This window comes from Sus scrofa, chromosome 5 (genome assembly GCF_000003025.6).
Source record: "Sus scrofa isolate TJ Tabasco breed Duroc chromosome 5, Sscrofa11.1, whole genome shotgun sequence".
Lineage (NCBI taxonomy): Eukaryota > Metazoa > Chordata > Mammalia > Artiodactyla > Suidae > Sus > Sus scrofa.
The window spans coordinates 47,829,513-47,849,571 of NC_010447.5; the positions used below are offsets into that span (position 1 = coordinate 47,829,513).

The following is a 20,059-nucleotide window of genomic DNA, read 5'->3' on the forward strand; positions in this document are numbered from 1 at the left end:
TTTGGTGCAATCAGCAGGTTGCTAATTAGCATGATGAATGTTAGAAATAGGATCAGACTGTTGAAATTAAAGGACTCAAGTAAGTGAGCTTGCTAAAACGTTTTAGACACTTCCACCCTTTGAATGAACAGAGTGTGATAATCTGGTGAACCTAAACCTCTGATGGTAACAGAAAGATGAAGACTCTTTCACATGTCTACTGTGAATAAGCATTCCTTGAAAGGTGTACCAGAACACAAAAAACACAAAGATCGGAGTTTATAAACCAGGTTGCATCAACCATTTTGTGCCACTTGTCAGTCAATGTTTATCTAAAAATCATCTGTATGTGTAGCAGTTTAGTCAAAACTTGCTTTCATTATAACCTGATAGGACGTAAAAGAACAACGAACCCCCAATGCTTCAAGCTTTTACCTACTCCCTCAAAAAAACAAACAAAAAACACCTAGGAGGTGGGCAAAACCAAACTGACTGTGGAAGAATGTTCTGGATACCTCTTATACTAAATGAACAATGCACAGTCTTTCTATGAATTAACCTGACATGGAGAAAGATGTTTTAGCTTACTATTCTCACAGGTTTGCAATGACAACCAAATAATTCAAAAGATGTGAAAATAATCTGGAAACTATAAGGCCCCATAATCACATGCAATATTATTACAATCTTATACTCTGAAATTGAAGGCTTCTGGCCTAGTTCTTGCCCTGCCTCTTTCCTGGATGTTAATTTTATCCAAGTTTTTTTTTTTTTCTTTTTGACTTTTCTAGGGCCCTCCCATGGCATATGGAGGTTCCCAGGCTAGGGGTCCAATCGGAGCTGTAGCCGCCGGCCTACTCCAGAGCCATAGCAATGCAGGATCCAGGGCTGCAACCTACACCACGGCTCATGGCAACGCTGGATGCTTAACCCACTGAGCAAGGCCAGGAATCGAACCCACAACCTCATGGTTCCTAGTCAGATTCGTTAACCACTGTGCCACAACGGGAACTCCTTTTTATCCCAGTGTTTTTTAAGGCCCTCATTCTGTTGCCTTTGAATTCCCCCCACTCCCAACCAAACACGTGTATGTACACACAGGTTTCTGTTTAAAATCTAAAACATTCTGGACTGGAAGTGAGACAAGAAATACTTATTATTTATTAACACAATATCATTATTAATAAAATCATATGTAGTATATATATAATTAACACAATGTTAAATGAGAATTAATAAAGACAAGACTGAGGGAGCATGGAGGTTTCATGACTACCCTGCAGATGCTCTTACTAGATGGGTGAGCTTGGCCAGTCTGACTTCATACACAAGTATGAGCATTATACTTAGCCTAGTCCCAGTCATTTAGGAGCTTAAAAATAACTTGATTTGACCTTAGACTTGAACAAAGTGTTCCAGACCAACTCTCTCTATTGGAAGCTCAGAAGCCTCTACACATTCAACTGGAGTCTATTTTATTTATTTATTTATTTTTTTGGTCTTTCTGCCATTCCTTTGGGCCGCTCCCGCGGCACACGGAGGTTCCCAGGCTAGGGGTCGAATCGGAGCTGTAGCCACTGGCCTACGCCAGAGCCACAGCAACGCAGAATCCGAGCCGTGTCTGCAACCTACACCACAGCTCACGGCAACGCCGGATCGTTAACCCACTGAGCAAGGGCAGGGACCGAACCCGAAACCTCATGGTTCCTAGTCGGATTCGTCAACCACAGCGCCATGATGGAAACTCCTATTTTATTTTTTTTTAAACAGTATGTTAGAAGAGTTTATCTAACATGTTAGAAGAGTTCCATCTTCATTTCCGAGACAGGCCTGAAACTTCTCGTCTTTAATACAATGCCATCAAATTGCATTCACTCAGCGCCAATAAACAAGTACTGACTTTTATCTATTTTCTCTTCTGTGCCTTTGTTATCAGATGGAAGAAGTGCCTCCATCTCCCACATGCTCTTCAGAGACAGAAGAGCCAGGCGAGGAGTTTAGGCCCTGTCCCACTGGCAACAGGGAACCACGGAGGATTTGAACAGAGGAGTGTCACAAATTCTAGCCCCATGTCTACCACTAATTAACGAAACTTTTACTAGCATTCCTCAGGAACTGTTCTTCTGAAAGAGAATATGGTACCAAGGACCTCCAAGACTCTCCAAGTGTCAACACCACCACATCTCTACAGGAGTTTATAGGTTTGTATTTGATGTCAGCGGTCTTATAAGAATATCTTTGCCCACACTACAGCTGCCTCACAGCCTAGTTGTTCTCAATCCTGACTTTTAAAAGGCCAACTCTGTTGCTCTTGACAAAATCAAAGAGTATATTTATAAAGGAAGATTTTCACTTTTTTTTTTTGTCTTACAAACATATTAAGCTGTGCACTTAACTTGGCAAGTCCTATTGCTTAAAAATGACTCACAAAATTAGTACACACTTAACTTTGTCAGCTTGCTAAATATCTCAGAGACAGAAAACGATTTCTTCCCTGCTAAATTTATGTGGCCAAGATAAAAAGCTCCAATGATTTAGGTGGGTTATTTCAAGAAAAAACAAAATCAAAACTATCAGTTGAATGAAAGAGGCTTTTAAAGAAGTTAGGCTGTCCCTTAAACAGAGGAAAAAATAAAGCAACAGGATGGTTATGGGCAAATTCCCCAGTAAGCCAGTTAGTTTCTGTCTGTGTAATGGTTATAGATGGAACCCATAATTTCAGCCATTTCAAAATACTTAGGTCGCACCCAATAGGGATGAATCTATGCATATATGCAGGCAATGCCACAATACAGCTGGCACACCTTCACTGGCATTCAGAATCTCCAAGTGGCAAAACCACTAAGTGGAAGGAGCCCTAACCAAGCAGGACTGTGAGGTCACTGTTTCTCACCTCACCTCAAACTCTCTTGCTGCTGAACCATCTTGAGCTATTCACTTAGGCTTTCTGAGCTGGCTTCCCTAACTATAAATTATTTGATCCGATTATTTCTGACAACTGCTAATAATCAAATTACATAAGTGGGTTCAAAAGTGGCTGAAAAACTGAATAGTGTGCTGCAAAAATCTAAGGCAAGGAGAACTGACACTGAGGGAAACATTCTAGGCTTCTAAATCCAGACATTTCCTGGTTATCTGTGCAAAATCAGGAGAGTCCCTCTATCACAACTAGATGTTCTGTTTTAAACACTGCAGGTGGAAGGGGGACAGAGATGGCCTAGGTGGGAGAGGAAGACCAATAGAAAACTCGTTGATAAAAGCCTGGAATAAAATCCAAATTCTTCAGTGCAGCATGTAAGACCTTTGCCACCTAGGCCCCGCCACATTTTCAGGCCCGTTTCTCTTTAGTCCCAGCAACACCCCACCAGACCGAGGGACTCTATGCATGGTGCTACCTCCCAATGGTCTTTTTTTTTTTTCCCCTTCTCTTTTCTAGGGTCGCACCTGTGGCATATGGAAGTTCCCAGGCTAGGGGTCGAATCAGAGCTGTAGTGGCCAGTCTACGCCAGAGCCACTGCAACACGGGATCCAAGCCGAGTCTGCGACCTACACCACAGCTCACGGCAACACCGGATCTTTAACCCCCTGAGAAAGGCCAGGGATCGAACCCACAACCTCATGGTTCCTAGTCGGATTCGCTAACCACTGCGCCATGACGGGAACTCCAGCTACCTCCCAATGGAACCCCAAACACCCATGCTCCAGGGCTGGCCCCCACCAGGGCCCACTGGCTATGGTGGCCTCTTTCCAGTTCCCCAATCACCTGGCCCCACCTTTACACCACTGTCTAGCTGTCTAGCTGTCACATTTCTTTTCGTCCTTTGGTCCTTGATCAAAGTGCAGTGACTTCTAAACAGATTTCTCTGCTTCCCATGGCTCTAAGGAACAAGCCTGTCCTCTTTCCTTCTGCTATTATCTTTATTTCCATAAGAGGAGTTTTAAAAGTTCAAATTCTGCTTCACTAACTGTAAGCTTCTAGAAAGGCGGAGGTCATTTCCTATCTTTGCATCACCATCCACAGCAAGAATTAATTCTTTCAACTTAACATGGGCTTCATTAATGTTTGTGGAGTGAATAAAAATAAAATGATCTTAATATATGGATCTGGAAGACACTAGGCCCCAGATAATTCTGAAGTAATCTTAACATTTCCCAGGGTAAAGTCTGAAGAGGTAGAACTTTTTTTTTAATTTATTTTATTACAGTATAGCTGATTTACAATGTTGTGTTAATTGCTGTTGTAACTGCAAAGTGATTCAGCTACACATATATATTTTTTTCATATTCTGTTCCATTATGATTATAGGATACTGAATACAGATCCCTGTGCTATACAGTAGGACCCTGTTGTTTATTTATTCCACATTTAACAGTTTGCATCTGCTAGTCTCAAATTCTCAATCCAACCCTCCCACACTCCTTCCTCCCCCTTGGCAACCACAAATCTGTTCTCTATGTCTGTGAGTCTGTTTCTGTTTTGTGTAAGTTCATTTATGTCATATTTTAGATTCCACATATGAGTGATATCATATGGTACTTGTCTTTCTCCTTCTGACTTACTTCACATAGTATGATAATCTCTAGTTCCATCCATGCTGCTGCAAATGGCATTATTTCATTCTGCTTAGGTCTGAGTAACATTCCATTGTATGTATGTACCACATCTTCTTTATCCATTCATCTGTCGATGGACACTGAGGTTGTTTCCAGGTCTTGGCTATTGTGAATAGCACCACTATGAACACAGGAGCACATATATCTTTTCAAATTATAGTTTTGTCTGGATATAGTTTTGTCTAGAAGTGGGATTATTGTATTATATGGTAACTCCAGTTTTAGTTTTTTAAGAAACTTCCAATCTGTTTTACATAGTGGCTGCATCAATTTATATTCCTATCAATGGTGTAGAAGGGTTCCCTTTTCTCCACACCCTCTCCAGGATTTGTTATTTGTAGACTTTTGAATGATGGCCATTCTGACTGGTATGAGGTGGTACCTCACTGCAGGTTTGATTTGCACTTCTCTAATAATTAGTGATGATAAGCGTCTTTTCATGTACTTATCAGCCAGTTGTATGTCCTCTTTGGAGAAATGTCTATTTAGGTCTTCTGCCCATTTTGTTGATTGGGTTGTTTATTTATTTATTTATTTATTTATTTATTTATTTGAGTTGTATGAGCTGTTTGAATATTTTGGAAACTAACCCCTTGTCAGTCACATCATTTGCAAATATTCTCTACCAGTCAGGAGGTTGTCTTTTTGTTTTATTTATGGTTTCCTTTGCAAAGGGTTATAAGTTTGATTAGGTCCCATTTGTTTATTTTTGCTTTCATTTCTTTTGCCTTGGGAAACTGACTTAAGAAAACACTGGTATAGTCAGTGAATGTTTTGCCTATGTTGTTGAAGACGCAGAACTCTTAATTCAGGACAGAGAAGGAAAAACTGTGTTTCTCATAACCAATGTTGCCATGAACAAAGAGCTAGAATTTAGAACAAGGTGGTATCCTTCCCCCCAGGGGAAAAACAGCTCTGCTCCTGTCATGTCCCCACCCAGACTGTGCACACCTAACTTTAGTGACTTGTTCTCCCTCGTGTACTGTGCCTTTGGGCTTACAGTCCTATCTGTATGGAATATACACAGGAGAAAATGCCTGCTTATCCTCAAGTCTTAGCTCAAGAGTGAATCTGCCTCTTAAACCTCCCCTGATCTCCTTGGGCAGACTTAGGAACACCCTTCTACCAGGGCTCATGTCCAACCCCACCCCCAGGAACTTACATCTCCACTTTAATTCCTTATCACATTCCAAAAATTACTTCTTTAAATGCCCAGCCCAGATAAAAAGGATCTGGAGGATAAGACTGGTTCTTTTTACTTTTCATAGCCAGCCCACAGGCACTCCACAGATACTGTTTGAAGGGATCAACAATGAGTAAAAAGGGCCTCATAAGCCTACTAACCTCATTTATCTACCAATAGCTAACCTTCTACAAAGGGCTGAGGATAAGTACTCCCCCTTCACTTTCCATGGGAGAGCCAGACAAATTGGACTCGTATCCCTAGCAGTTTTCACCATACCTGAGTACCAGTCCCAGAAACTATACCATCCACCAACAGGGTTCCAGGCTGGCCCTCCAATCTCTATTCTATTTGAAGGAATCTAAAATGGTTAAAGCTGCTAGTAATTTTAGGACTCCCAGAGCTAGAAAACATAATGCACGCATACTTCATCTTACTGCCCTTCACTCTGTTGAGCTTCAGAGATAAAGCATTTTTTTTACAAAATGAAGACTTGTGGCAATCCTGCATTCAGCAACTCTGTAGGTGCTATTTTTCCTACAATATTTTCTTCCTTTGTGTCTTTGTCATATGTATGTAATTTTGAAACATTTCAAACTTTTTCACTATCATTATATTTGTCACAGAGATCTGTGATTAATGATCTTTGATGTTACTATTGTAATTGTTTGGGGCACCATGAGCCTTGCTCATAAAAGATAGAGATCTTAATCAATAAATATCTGTTCTGACTGCTCCCCTATTTCGTTGGGCCTATTTCCTGAAACACAATACTGAAATTAGGCCAGTTAAGAACTGTATAATGGCCCCTAAGTGTTCAAGTTAAAGGAAGAGTTGCATCTCTCTAAATCCAAAGCTTCGTGAGAAAGGCATGTTGAAAGAGGAGATTGGCCAAAAATTAGGCCTCTTGGGCCAAATGGTTAGCCAACTCATGAACGCAAAGGAAAAGTTCTTAAAAGAGACGGCAAGTACTATTCCAGTAGTTCTCTTGTGCCCCAGCAGGTTAAAGATCTGGTGTTGTCGCTGGCTTAGGTTGCTGCTGTGGTATGGGTTCAATCCTGGCCCAAGAATTTCCACATGCCATTGGCACGGCCAGGAAAAAAAAACCCAAAACACAAAAAACTTAAAAATTGCTACTCCAGTGAACAGAGAAATGATAAGAAAGTGAAACAGCCTTATTGCTGATATGGAGAAAGTTGTAGTGGTCTGGGAAGAAGATTAAACCAGCCACAACGTTCCCTTTAAACCAAATCCAATGTCCTAACTTTTTCAATTCTATGAAGGCTGAGAGAAGTGAGGAAGCTTCAAAAGAAAAATTTAAAGCTACAGAGTTTGGTTCATGAGACTTAAAGAAAGAAGCCACCCCCATAATACAAAAAGTGGAAGGTGAAGCAGCAAGTCCTGAGGTAGAAGCTGCAACAGGTTATCCAGAAGACCTAACTCAGATAATCAATGAAGGTGGCCACACTAAACAACAGATTTTCAATGTACACTAAACAGCCTTCTATTGGAAGAAGATGCCATCTAGGACTTTCACAGCTAGAGAGATGTCGATGCTTGGCTTCAAAGTTTCAAAGGACACGCCGATCCTTTTGTTAAGGGCTAAAACAGCAGGTAACGTCAAGTTGAAGCCAGTGCTCACCAACATTCTGAAAAGACTAGGGCCCTTCAAAACTATGCTAAATCTCCTCTGCCTATGTTCTATCAATGGACCAACGAAGGCTGGATGACAACACATCTGTTCACAACATGGTTTATTAAATATTTTCAGCCCACTGTTGAGACCTACCACTTAGAAAAAAAATGGTTATAGCTCACATTGATAATGATTCCTCTGATGTATCTTGGAAAAGTAAATTGAACACTTTCTGGAAAGGAATACCACTCTGGATGCCATTAAGAATATTCAAGATTCAAAGGAAGAGGTAAAAACGTCCATTCACAGGAGTTTCGAAGAAGTTGATTCCAATCCTCATAAATGACTTTGAAGGATTCAAAACTTCAATGGAGGAAATAACTGCAGATGTGGTGGAAATAGCAAGAGAACTAAAATTAGAAGTGGAGCCTGAAGACAAAAATGAACTGCAGCAATCTCATGACCAAACTTGAACGGATGAGGAGTTGCTTCTTAAGGAAGAGCAAAGAAAGTGGTTTCTTGAAGTAGAATCCATTCCTGGTGAAAACGCTGTGAGGATCGTTGAAAGGACAACAAAGGATTTAGCTTACTACTTAAACTTAGTTGCTAAAGCAGCAGCAGGGTTTAAGATGGCTGACTCCAATTTTGAAAGAAGTTCTCCTGTGGGTAATATGCTAACAAACCACACTGCATGCAACAGAAAAAAATCGTTTGTGAAAGGAAGAGTCAACTGATGGAGCAAACTTCACTACTGTCTTACTTGAAGAAATTGCCACTGCCACCCAAGCTTTAGCAACCACCACCCTGATCAGTCAGCCATCAACATCGGGACAAGACTAGCAGAAAGAGTATGACTTACTGAAGGCTCAGATGACGGCTAACATTTTTTTTTAAGCAATAAAGTATTATTTAATTAAGGTATGTACATTGTTATTTTAGACATAATGCTACTGCACACTTAAGTCACTACAATATAACGTAAACATAACTAAATGCACTGAGAAACCAAAAACATTTGTGGGTCGCTTTATTTTTCTTTTTTCTTTTTTTATCTTTTTAGGGCCTTTCTCACGGCATGTGGGCATATGGAGATTCCCAGACTAGGGGTCCAATAGGAACTGTAGTTGCCGGCCTACACCACAGCCATAGTAACACAGGATCTGAGCTGTGCCTGCGACCTATACCTCAGCTCACGGCAACGCTGGATCCTTAACCCACTCAGCAAGGCCAGGGATTGAACCCGCATCCTCATGGATACCAGTAGGGTTCTTTAACCACTGAGCCATGACGGGAACTCCGTGTGCTGCTTTCTTGCAGCAATCTGGAACCAAACCCACAATCTCCCTGAGGTACGCATGTATTAGTAAGTATGTATTAGTAAAAGTTCCCTGCTTTGCTTCCCTAGCCTGGGAACTTCCATATGTCACAAGTGCAGCCCTAAAAAGCAAAAAAGGACAGATTTTAAATAATTTTACAAAATTAGTAACCCCATCATGTCTGAAAATGCAAAAGTACAGAACATGTTTAAAGTTCTAATTAAAAAAGAGACATGATTATGACAGAAACAAAAGGAGAGCTAATAAAAATACCTGAGAATGGTGAAAAATAGTTTTCTCTTCTTTTTTCCTTCTTTGCATATGGAATGAAGATTGGGAAGAAGACTGAAGGGCAAAGGATGAATGGGGTGAGGATGAAACAAGCCTACCAATACCTATTATAACCTGGCAGGAATAATCAGCTAAACAGAGAGGAGAGATCTTCTGAAGTGTTTCCATTCTGAATACAACAGGATGATCAGTGCCAAAGGTGGAAACTTGGCCCAAAGCTAGTTCAGGAGGCTGGGAAATTGTTCTAGAACACAAAGGCTGAGCACGGCCCACTGAAGATCCTACAAATCAAGAGGTGAGAAGTGAACCTGGACACCAAGAACTACTAAAGAGCTCCTTGGGGCTCCAAAGAGACCATGGAGGAGCCCTCTGCCTCAAGAGATTTTTAATGTAGACAAAGCGGCTCCACTTTACAAAGAGATGCCACACAGAACATCTACCAGCAAGGGCAGAGCTGGTTATAAAGCTTCAAAGAACCAACTTACACTCCTTGAACTGGATCAGGGGACTGCAAGTTTAGAGTCTTCTTAGTCACTTTGAACCTGTGAACAACTGAGCTTAAGAAGAGCCTCTCAGAAGCTCAGCTGTCTGAAATAGAGAGCATCTGAAATTACAATGCAAAGGAAGAAGAGAAACACACATGCACACAGGAGAGAAAGAGGCAAGAGGGACATGGACTCCTAAAGGAGTGAGCACCTCCTCCAAGAATAGAGGTGATCCAGGCTGGGTTTTGGAGCTATAGGGTATTTTGGTAGGTAAGGGAGAGGTTGAACCACTTTTTGTTTGTTTGTTTGTTTTTAATGGCTACACCTGCAGCACATGGAAATTCTCAGGACAGGGATTGGATCCGAGCCACAGCTGTTACCTACTAGCCAGACCAGGGATTGAACCCTTGCCTCCACAGCTACTCAAGTGGCTGCAGTCAGATTCCCAGGACAGGGATTGGATCCGAGCCACAGCTGTTACCCACTAGCCAGACCAGGGATTGAACCCTTGCCTCCACAGCTACTCAAGTGGCTGCAGTCAGATTCTTAACCCACTGTGCCACAGCAGGAACTCTGAAGTTGAAGCATTTTTTTCACATGGTCAAATAGGATGTTTAGATGTTTCAGTATCAACACATGAAATGGCTTATTCATTTAGTTCTGCTAGCACCTGGCACAGGAGGATGGATGAGGGGGAAGAGCTAGAGGGCAGCCAAGTAGAGAGGCAGGGCAGCCACAGGGCAGTGGACCAGTGCCACATCTCAGAGGTCCTGTGTGCTGCCACAGAGTCAGAACTCAACCTCACAGGGCTTTTTAGCAAGTCAGTGAGATGTGTGTATCCAAAAGCTCACCTGGAGACATGAAAAACATGGGTCTCAGGCGGGGAGGCCAGTGAAGTGGCAACAGCCTAAATGAGCGCTGCTAAATTAGAGTAGTGAAGGATGGAGAAAAGGAAAAAATGTCCTCAGCAGTTCAAATGGTACAATCAAGAACTAGGTGGATTACTGACAGTGAGGCTGCAGGAAAGGCAAGATTAGGAATAAGGTGGATGATAATGCCACAAACCCGGTGGGAAATCAAGAAAGAAGTCAAGGGGCACGCTGATGCTGAGGGACAGATGTAAGGTTCAGTGGAGAGGGGTCTGGAAGTCAGAGGACAGAGCACATCAGCAAACAACATTTTGCGGTGCAGTGGGTTAAGGATCTGGCATTGCCACAGCTGCAGCAAAGGTCTCAGCTACAACTTGGATTGGATCCCCGGCCTGGGAACTTCCATATGCTGTGGGTGCCACCAAACCAACCAACAAACAACATTTTGGAAAATATTCCAGGTAGCTTACAGGCCTCCTGCTGCCCACACAGGACCCGAAGTTAAGAAATCCTGGGCCTAATCATGGACTTGGAAAAAAAAAAAAAAGAAATCCTGGGCCTAGGCAATGCTACTGGCAAAGTGCAAGGGACAAGTCTTCACCACACAGGATGCTGAGTACCCCTGGTCCAGCACCTGCCCACTCAACACCAGAAATACCCACAACCTAGACTCTATGACAACCAAAAGATGACACAAATGATACCCCTGTTTGAGAGCCTCCGGTCAAAAGGGAGAGAAGGAGACAGCAAAAAAGGCTCAGTCTGAAAGATGAGAGATGGGAAGAAGAGCAGATCTCACCTCCCAGACAAAAGGTCAACCCCATTTCTAAAACACACCACTCTGACCATTCCTCCCACCTCCACCACTAGCACTGTATCTAATCCATCTCTTGCATGAAATATTACAATCATCTCCTAACTGGTCTTCCTGCTGCTATCCTTTTTTATTTTTTTTTTCTTTTTACTAAGTCACCAAGCCTGTACATGACATCCCCAGGACTTATAACTAACCGTAAGTTTATATCTTTTAACCCCATTTCACCTCCCCCCACCTCTCCACCCCAGTCCCACCTGTGGCAACTACCAGTCTGTTCTCTGTATTTATGAGTTGGGTATTTTTTTAAGATTGCACATCTAAGTGAGATCAAACAGTATTTATCTTTCTCTAATTTATTTCACTTAGCATAATCCCTTCAAGGCCCATCCATGTTGTGGCAAATGAAGGGATTTCCTTTCTTTTTCCTGGCTGAATAATATTCCAGTGTATATACACCCCATATTTTCTTTATCTATACATCCACTGATGAACACTTGGGCTGTTTATATGTTTTGTCTTCCTGCTTCTACTCTTAATTTCCCTTGAGGAGCCCTTTCCACATGACAGCAAAATAAACCTCATCTATTTTAACAATTTTATTTAACAAGCACTTTTATAATACTATCTCGCCATGCTGTGTTCTTTACAAATATTAACTCATTGAATGCTCACAACAACACTGGGAGATAGTTATATTCCTATTCCCATTTTACTGATGAGGCACAGAGAAGTTATCGGACTACTCCATGGTCACAGAGCCAGTAAGAGTAGGGCTGGGACTTTAACCCAGACAGGAGGCTTCAGAGTTCATGTCTACTCTTCAAAGTTACTCTCCAATTCATTCACTCCTCTGTTCAAGACCCTCAACTGTCTTTCTACAAAAAAGTAAAAACCAAGAAACTTGTCACAGCTGCTAAGGCACTAGTATAGGGGCCCCCACCATCTCTTTTACTTCATCTCCTACAACTGTTCCTAAGATTACAGATCCATTCAAATATTTTAAGCAAAAATAAGAGTAAGACCCTACTTTTCTGTCTAGTACCTATTCATTAGGAGAACTCTAGTGTTGTCAATGTATATACTTATATCTGGAAGGATAACTTAATTTTAAGTAATTTGCCAATAATAAAATAGTTAAAGATGGACATGATTTAGCACTCAGAAGCCAATGGCAGTCAACAAGAGTGACAAAATATATCACCCACATGAATAAAAGCTGGTGGAAAAGTATCAACTCTCCAACTGTTACAACTTGTATTTATATCTGATTTCTTATCAAAACAAAGAATAAAACACAAACTGCTGAATAACAAAATATCTTTCTTAATGCATAAAAGTTGGGTAGCCCTAGAATTCATTGCAATGAGATTTGTGATATATCTGAATGTGACCAAAAAAAAAAAAAAAAAAAAACCTGCCAAAAATAAGTCTTCTAAATCCTATATCAAGGCTGTGAAATAAATAGGTAACAAACATTATTGGTGCTAAAAAGCTCCAGGAAACTTGTTCAAGGTCACCCAAAGTAGCCAGCAAGCATATGTACATAAAGGAAAGAATAACAAGGGCTCCCAACCATAACTTCCTTCTCCAGTAGAGAGTGGCTGCTTGTGATGCAAGTGTCCTGGGGCACAGAAGCCTTCCCAAAGGCAAATGATATGGTGTGCCCCTCTCCCAGTATTCCATACAAGGAAAATCTGGTCTAAATATGCACGGTAAGGTAAAAGGTCTAGCTAGGGAGGACATTTCCACTTGTCACGCCTTCCGGACTAGAAAATAAAGGGTGGGGGAGAGGGAATGAGGGAACAACAGGAATGATTTCCTTGAGTGAAACAAAGGTGCAAAAAGCTTAAGAACCCTTTCCAGGTGAATTATTCACTTCTCCTTTGTGAGAGCACCTAGCCTAGAGCTTGGCATATAACAGAAGGTTAAAAATGTTTTAATCCTCCCTGCTCTGTGCTCCCAACCCAAGGGCATCAAGCTTCTGGCTGGCAAAAACTCAGGGTCCAAACCACAAAGAGGTATAATATTTTGGGGAAACCTAGAGGTTGAATGCAAAGAAATAAATCCTATAGTCAACTACAATCAACTCTCAAGTTCCCTGTATAATGAATGACCAACGAGATACAAAACTAGAAAAAAAAAAAAAATCTGGACTTACTATACTCTAAGGGTGTGAGGGAAAGTTCTAAGAGGAAACTAAAGTCCTAAATAACAAGTCAAAAGAAAATATGGGTGATTATGTAAGAAGTAAAGGCCAGAAACATTAAAAAAGACAAAATTACTTCAGCGTTACAGTGCATCAAACTAATATTTTATAAAGAGCAACCACATGACAAGAATACTCAAAGTGTTAAGCCTTCCATGGCAGTGGAAAGTCATGAGGATTTTGGGGGGGCTAAAAGAAGCAATGCTTTAGTGAAAGAGGGGAAAAAACTTTCAGACCTCTAGGTGGCTCCTATTTTTTTAGCAACTAACTCGCTACCTTAACTAAATGGCCAAGTGATAACTTGTTATTTATGCAGGTCACATAACAGCTGGTCAGCACTACACATCCTTAGGACTGTAACTCCTTTTTCTACTACAGTTTGCCCTCTGTCCTTTGGATTCTAGCACTGTGCAATCGACATGTTAATCTGAGGAACATGTTAGCATGTGACATGCAAAATGATATGACACGGTAAAATTTTTTTTCAGTAATCCTGTGATGAAAAAAAACATAATTCCTTTAATGATGTACTTAGAAAAAGGATTATCTACAACAGAAAAATCACAAGGGTAATGCTAATTAAAAGGTGTCTCAATTTATTCCTATGAATTTCCCACAAAGCCCCAATGTATTCATTTGCCCTGATAGCTGCAAAGGTTATTCTATGTTATACTTAAAACCAAAAGAAAGAACACAGGACAGCCAGGCTGGCCTTTGTGTTGGGAGAAGGAGATTTAACAGTGATAAAGAAGGCAATGTACAAATGCAGAACTCATATTACTACCTTATTCATTACAATAACAACTATTTATTGAGCATTTACTATATATCCCAGGCACTGGGTATATAGACTGGTGAATAAACCAGGCATGATTTATGCCTTCCAAGGGCAAGAGAAAAACATTATACAGGTAATACATAATTACAAATTGTGGTAAATGTTAAGAAGGAAAAGATAACTGCTATGAGGGAGGCAGCAAAGGGGTTCTAAGTTGCATGATGATAAGAGTGGCCTTCTCAGAGAAGACCATCAGAGGAGACTGAACTAGCACCCAAGGACGAGAACTTGTTCAAGAGGTAGTCCTGAACCAGAGCAGCAGCTGGAGCCCTTGAGGTGAGTCTGCTAGAGGGCTGGATGATGTGGCGGACAAGAGATGAAGATGGAGGACAGGGCCAAATCACACAGGGCTGTGCAGGCATGTTGAAGATTTTATATTTTTTTTCCCAAGAATAAGAGCTCTGAAGACTTTAAACAGCAAGTGACTTTTTTCTCTTTCTGGCTGCTGGTGGGAAGAGGGGCTGGAAGGTGGCACTGTGTGTGGAGAAGGTCTCTGCAGGGGCAAGGGGATGGTGGCTGGAACTAGGATGGGAACACAGTGCAGACTGAAAATCAGGTTTGAAAGAGAATTTTGCCAGAGAAGTAGACAGGACTTTGTGATAAACTAGTTGGGTGGGGATGTCAGAACAAGAAAGATAGTGGAAGATATTCCAGCCTTCTGGCCTGAGCCACTCAGACATATGAGATGAAAAACAGAGGAAGAACAGTTAGAAAGGTTGAGTAATCAGAGCTCAGTTCTGGAGAAGTAGGAGATGGTGCCATTTACTGGCTAATATGTGCCAGACACTATGTTAGGTGTTCTCCTTGTCACAGCATCGCTTTTTAGTAACAATATCCTCATTTTACAAAAAGCAACCATAGATCACAGAGGCTGAAGTAACATGGCCAAGCTCTCTCAGCTGGGAGTGAGACAAAGTCACACTTGCCACCTGAGTCTGGCTGGTTGGCTGTGGAGGATAAGCATTCTTTCCACTAAACAGAGTTCTTGGAAACTATTTCTACACTTTGGATTTTGAAATCTATTTAGGACTGGAGCAAGATATCATCCAAGGAGAGTAAACAGGTGATACATTATTTTTTAAATCCAAATCCTCAGAGTTATGATGCATAATGTTTTCCTATCCCACACCCATTCCCACTCCACTTCTACCTGCAAAGAGTTTTGCAATGTTGTGAACACTAGCCAGATACCTAGGACTTAGTGTTTTATAATAAATGAGCAAAGCCATGCCAGGAATCAAGCATAATGAAAAGAGCAACAATATCAACACCAAAGTATATTTTTCCTCTCAAGCCATTACATACATCAACATAAGACAGGATCAATTAGTAAGAAACTCTGAAAAACTCATCATTTCTCAAAATAACCAAGGCATTCAAATTAAAAATTAATGCAAGCCACCCAGTATAGAAGATACAAAAGCTAAGCATTGAGATTCACATTAACAAAAATGGACTAGGAGTTTGGGGTTAGTAGGTGGTTCAAACTATTACATTTGGAATGGACGGGCAATGAGGTCCTACTGTATAGCACAGGGAACTATGTCCGATGTCTTGGAACAGAACATGATGGGGGATGATATGAGAAAAAGAATATATATATACACACACACACACACACACACGTATATGTATGACTGGGTCGCTTTGCTACATAGCAGAAATTGAGACAACACTGTAAATCAACTATAATTTTTTTAAAAAGTAAAAAAAAAATGACACTTTAAAAATATTAGGCAAAAAGAAATCATACCACAACCTAATAGAATTTATTTTTTATGATTTTTTCCATTATAGTTGATTCTAATAGAATTTAAAATCTGCAATTGCCAAATATCTCGACCAAATGCCAAATTTAGGAAACATGCACCTTAAAAACAACTTAAACATTCCTCTTTTTACTGCTTTCCCTTGCAGCATGCTGACAGTTCAGCAAACTGAAATGCCTTTCCTCTCTGCAGAGTCCCATGATTTCCTCCCTCTCTGAGCTCTTTGATGCCCTCCTCAGCTATTGAAGCCTCGGAATCAGGCTTTATCAATGACCCTAGAAAGAATTCAATGCATTACTACCAAACGTGTCTATTATTGAGAGTATCAGCTAGAGACTCTTAAAAGGAGAGAAAATGAGGAAGGGGAGATTTTTGAAAGGATTTACCATCTACATTACAAATTATATTTATGTTGGGTCTTGATCCTTCAAAAGAACAATCATCAAGTTATGCTCAGTCTTCTTTAAGTGGGGTGTGGTCACATGTAATGTTTATAGTTTGGGGAGAGTTCCCCATGAGGATAAATAGAATTAAAAGTACAATTAATATGCCAGCTAAAAGATAAAACCTCACACAAGCCACCTTTCAAAATGACAGTGCTCAGTCCTGCCTCCTGGTTCCTGCCTCCACTCAGCACCTCTCCCTGCAGAGGGCTAGGTGGCATTCACTACCGCCTCACCCAGGCAAAGAAGAGGATGCTGATAATACATTAAGTCTTCCCATTTTTTCTGTTCTTTCGCACGAAAACCAACTCCTGGCAACCCAACGATGAAAGACTTAAGAGAAAAGAAAAAATTTTTAAAAAGACTACCTGGGGCCTCCTACCAGAATGGGTAGTTAATTCAACCGACAGAAAAATCGGAGATCGATACATATTTAAAGGTGCTTCCTGCGAACAAAACATATCTAATGAAGAACTGCTGAACCACATTATACTAGAAAATCCCTAAAATGTTGGTCCTCGCTGGCACCAGGCTGGAGGAATTTTTTCAACGCAATGCTTTGATGTACTGACAGGCTAACATCCCGGGTTGAAAACCAGCTATGAAACGTGCCCTGCATCTATTTCCCGTCTAAATGCCTAAAGATCTGACCCGCAATTATACCCAAAGCTTGCCCTGCACTGGATGCCATCTGATGCTGAGAAAGTAGTGGTTTAGCAACACCAGGCGGCTCTATTATGTTAAAATAACAACGCAACACTCGATTACGAACCCAGGTACTCGGCGCGTAAGCCCTGTGCCACACGAGGACCCACATTCAAAGCTCAGGGCCCTTCAGGTTCAATCTTTTTCAGCTTTCTGGGCCGTATCCTCTCTAAGTTTCCAGTTTGCAAGACGGAATTACTTTGAAAGTCTTCTGCACTCCCCTCCCCAGACGGGTTGGCGGCACGGGGGAATAGGGACGGAGGATGGTTAATCGTTCAAACATTTTAAAAACCGGTAAACCAATCATTTTTTTCAAAGGAGAAAATAAGCTTTCACCAAACCGCCGCTCGGCAAGCAAGCATCCGATTTCCATTTGGAGAGAAAAATATTAAAGAAGCCAGACGTACATTTCCCTTCCCAACAAAAGTGGCCTCTAAACTCCCCGGCCAAGGGCAATGGGAGGAAACAGACTGGGAACAAGCTCGTAGTCTCAGTCAGGCGCGCGTGTGCGGCGGGGAGAACGCGCAAAGGGGAGACAGCGGGGAAAAGGTGAACCGGAGGAAGCGGGAGCCCGCGGCGAGGGCAGATGGGGCGAAGAAACCAGAGGTGCGGAGAGAGGGGCGGGGAAGGGGGGAGCCCGGAGGCTCCAGGGGAAGGAGGGAGGGGTCCCGAAAGCTGCCCGGAGATCGCGGCCGCCGAGTAAAGTTAATACTTACTCAGTTTCGCAACTGCGCCGCCCCCGCAGGCCGCCTCGCGGGGCCCGCCGGAGCGCTGGGGACGCGGCGGCGCCCGGAGCCCGGCGGCCGCCCAGCGCCCGTCCCCGGCGGCGCAGCCCCGCGAGCCTCGCTCCCCTGCGCTACGCGGGCCGCGCGCCCCGCACCGGCGGGAGGCCCCGGCTCCCTGGTGCTCCCTGTCCGCTCACCTCCCGCCTGGCGCTAGGTGAGCGCGGACGCCTCGGGCGGGGGTACAGGGGTGGGCGAGCGCGCAGGCAGCCGCGGCGCAGCCGGCGGGAGCAGCCCCCAGAGCCGAGCCAGTGCGGGGGGCGAGCGGGCAGGCGAGGCTCGACGAGGAGCGGGACTCCGGGCGCTGTACGGGGCGGCAGGCGAGCGCAGGCGGCGGACTCGGCGGCTGGCTCGCTCCCGCGGCCGGTGCCTCTGGGCAAGGGGGCCGGGCCGGGGGCCGGGCCGGGCCGAGCGGCCAGGCGGCTCCGCCCCTTTGTCGGGCCGCGGGCTGAGCGCGCGAGAGCGGCGGCGCGGGGGCGCCCCCCTCGGCCGGGTGCTCGGGTTACAGCCGCCGCTCCCCGACTCCCCCGCCCTCTCCTCGCCGGTTCGCCGGCGCCGGGAGAGACCTTGTAACGGAACTGGGACGCCAGCGCTGCATTGTGGGAGCTTTTAAAGCGGCGGTGAGCGCTGCGAGGCCGCTCGGGCCCACGGTCCCCCGCTCCGCCGGGTCGGCGGAGGCCAGTGGACCTGAAAGCTAGAAACGGTGAGATGACCGGTACTTCACTGACGCTCACGGAGTAAAATCTTCCATAGCCCCGGGGTGAGACTTGCAAAACTGCCTTTCACTGTCACCCCAGCAAGGAGGAGGCTTTTTCCACAGACGCTTAAAAAAAAAAAAAAGAAAAGGCCCTTCCATCCCCTCAGGACTGGGTTTGAATTGCTTTTCATCTGGAGTGGCAATGATTCAGCGACCCCCTTCTCAGCAGCAGGCAATGACAGAGACAGGAGACGAAAAACACAGCGAGTGAATCAGACGTGAGTAACCAAGTTTAGAAAGAGCTGGGCTCAGATTCAGAAAACCGCTCCCCCCCCCCACCTCGCCCCCCGCGCAAATATAGCAAATAGTCAAGGAAAGCTGTGCTTTCTTATGGAAACGCAGATGTGTGTGTTGTTCTTGTTATTCACCTTTTTTTATGACATGCAGTACTCTAGTCACTGGACAACATCCAGTCTTTGGTCCAGACTTTTGCTCACACATGCCCACAACGCAAGAACAGCAATCAGTTTGGAGGAAGAGGGGCTGAGGAGATTCAAAGAAGCATTCCAGTTATAAGATGTCCCTTTTGATTCTCCAGACACTCGTTTTTGGGTTTCTGGTGTTGGGTGTTTTTGCTTTTTTTTTTTTTTTTTTTTTTTTTTTTTTTTTTTTTTTTTTAAATCAAGACAGGGATATTAAATTTGAAGCACAACTTGTTACCGCTTGTCCTATTCAGGGCTTGATTTGTTTGGAGTTTGGATTTGTAGGCCTTTGGTTTCTTCCTCTTGTTTTTTGACCTTAGTTATTGCACAGCTCTTTAGTTCCTCTACCTCAGAGGTGAACTGAGGAGACAGATGTTAAGATTCAAATTTGGCTTGCCAACATTTGGAGAATTGAGGGACAAGAAGCATTCTCTATGATTCAAATGTAAAACCCCGTGGAAACTTTTAAAGATGACCTAGAGCACAGATCCTCAGAGATTTCCAGCCTTAAGGTTAACGTTTCCTCAGCTCTCATTCTTTCGTCAACCTTTCACTCCAGTGAACAGCATCAGTCACCACCTAATTGCCAGATCTAATGGAAAAATTCAATCTCCCTCTTGTCGTGCATGCCCTTGGTGGCACTTGCCCATGTTGACCTTGCCTTCCTTTTTAGGACTTTCCTCCCTTTTTTGGCTGTGATCATCATCCCCCTTTTATGGCAGTCTTGAAACAGAGGAGATAACAGGCAAGACTGTGGCTATTGTTAACTAGGACTCAGGATCTTACCAAGTAGAAGAACTTTAATCTATTGGTTTCTATTGGTCACCAGGCAGGTCCTGACCTCAATTTTATCATGCATCTAGAGGTGAACCAGTTGATGACTCATTATAACCAACTTTCATGTGACCAGCATTTAAATCAGGATGAGACTTGCTATGACTAAATAA

General features: G+C 43.1%; 2 protein-coding genes across 15 annotated transcripts in view; one reads left to right on the plus strand and one right to left on the minus strand.

Moving 5' to 3' along the window:
• RASSF8 (Ras association domain family member 8) overlaps positions 1-17,958 on the minus strand; it is a 117,724-nt gene extending 99,766 nt beyond the window's left edge. Inside the window, exon 1 of one of the 2 annotated variants that reach the window (XM_005653134.3) lies at positions 17,868-17,958. The gene's annotated coding sequence lies outside the window, so the exon portion shown is untranslated. The remainder of the gene's footprint in view (positions 1-17,867) is intronic. The other variant, XM_005653133.3, reaches the window with a different exon arrangement.
• LMNTD1 (lamin tail domain containing 1) overlaps positions 12,661-20,059 on the plus strand; it is a 557,729-nt gene continuing 550,330 nt past the window's right edge. For 5 of the 13 annotated variants that reach the window (XR_002344073.1, XR_002344070.1, XR_002344072.1 and 2 more), the window contains exon 1: positions 18,787-18,908. The gene's annotated coding sequence lies outside the window, so the exon portion shown is untranslated. Of the gene's footprint in view, positions 17,758-18,550; positions 18,909-20,059 lie in introns of those variants that run through there. The other 8 variants (XM_021092173.1, XM_021092167.1, XM_021092174.1 and 5 more) reach the window with 5 other exon arrangements.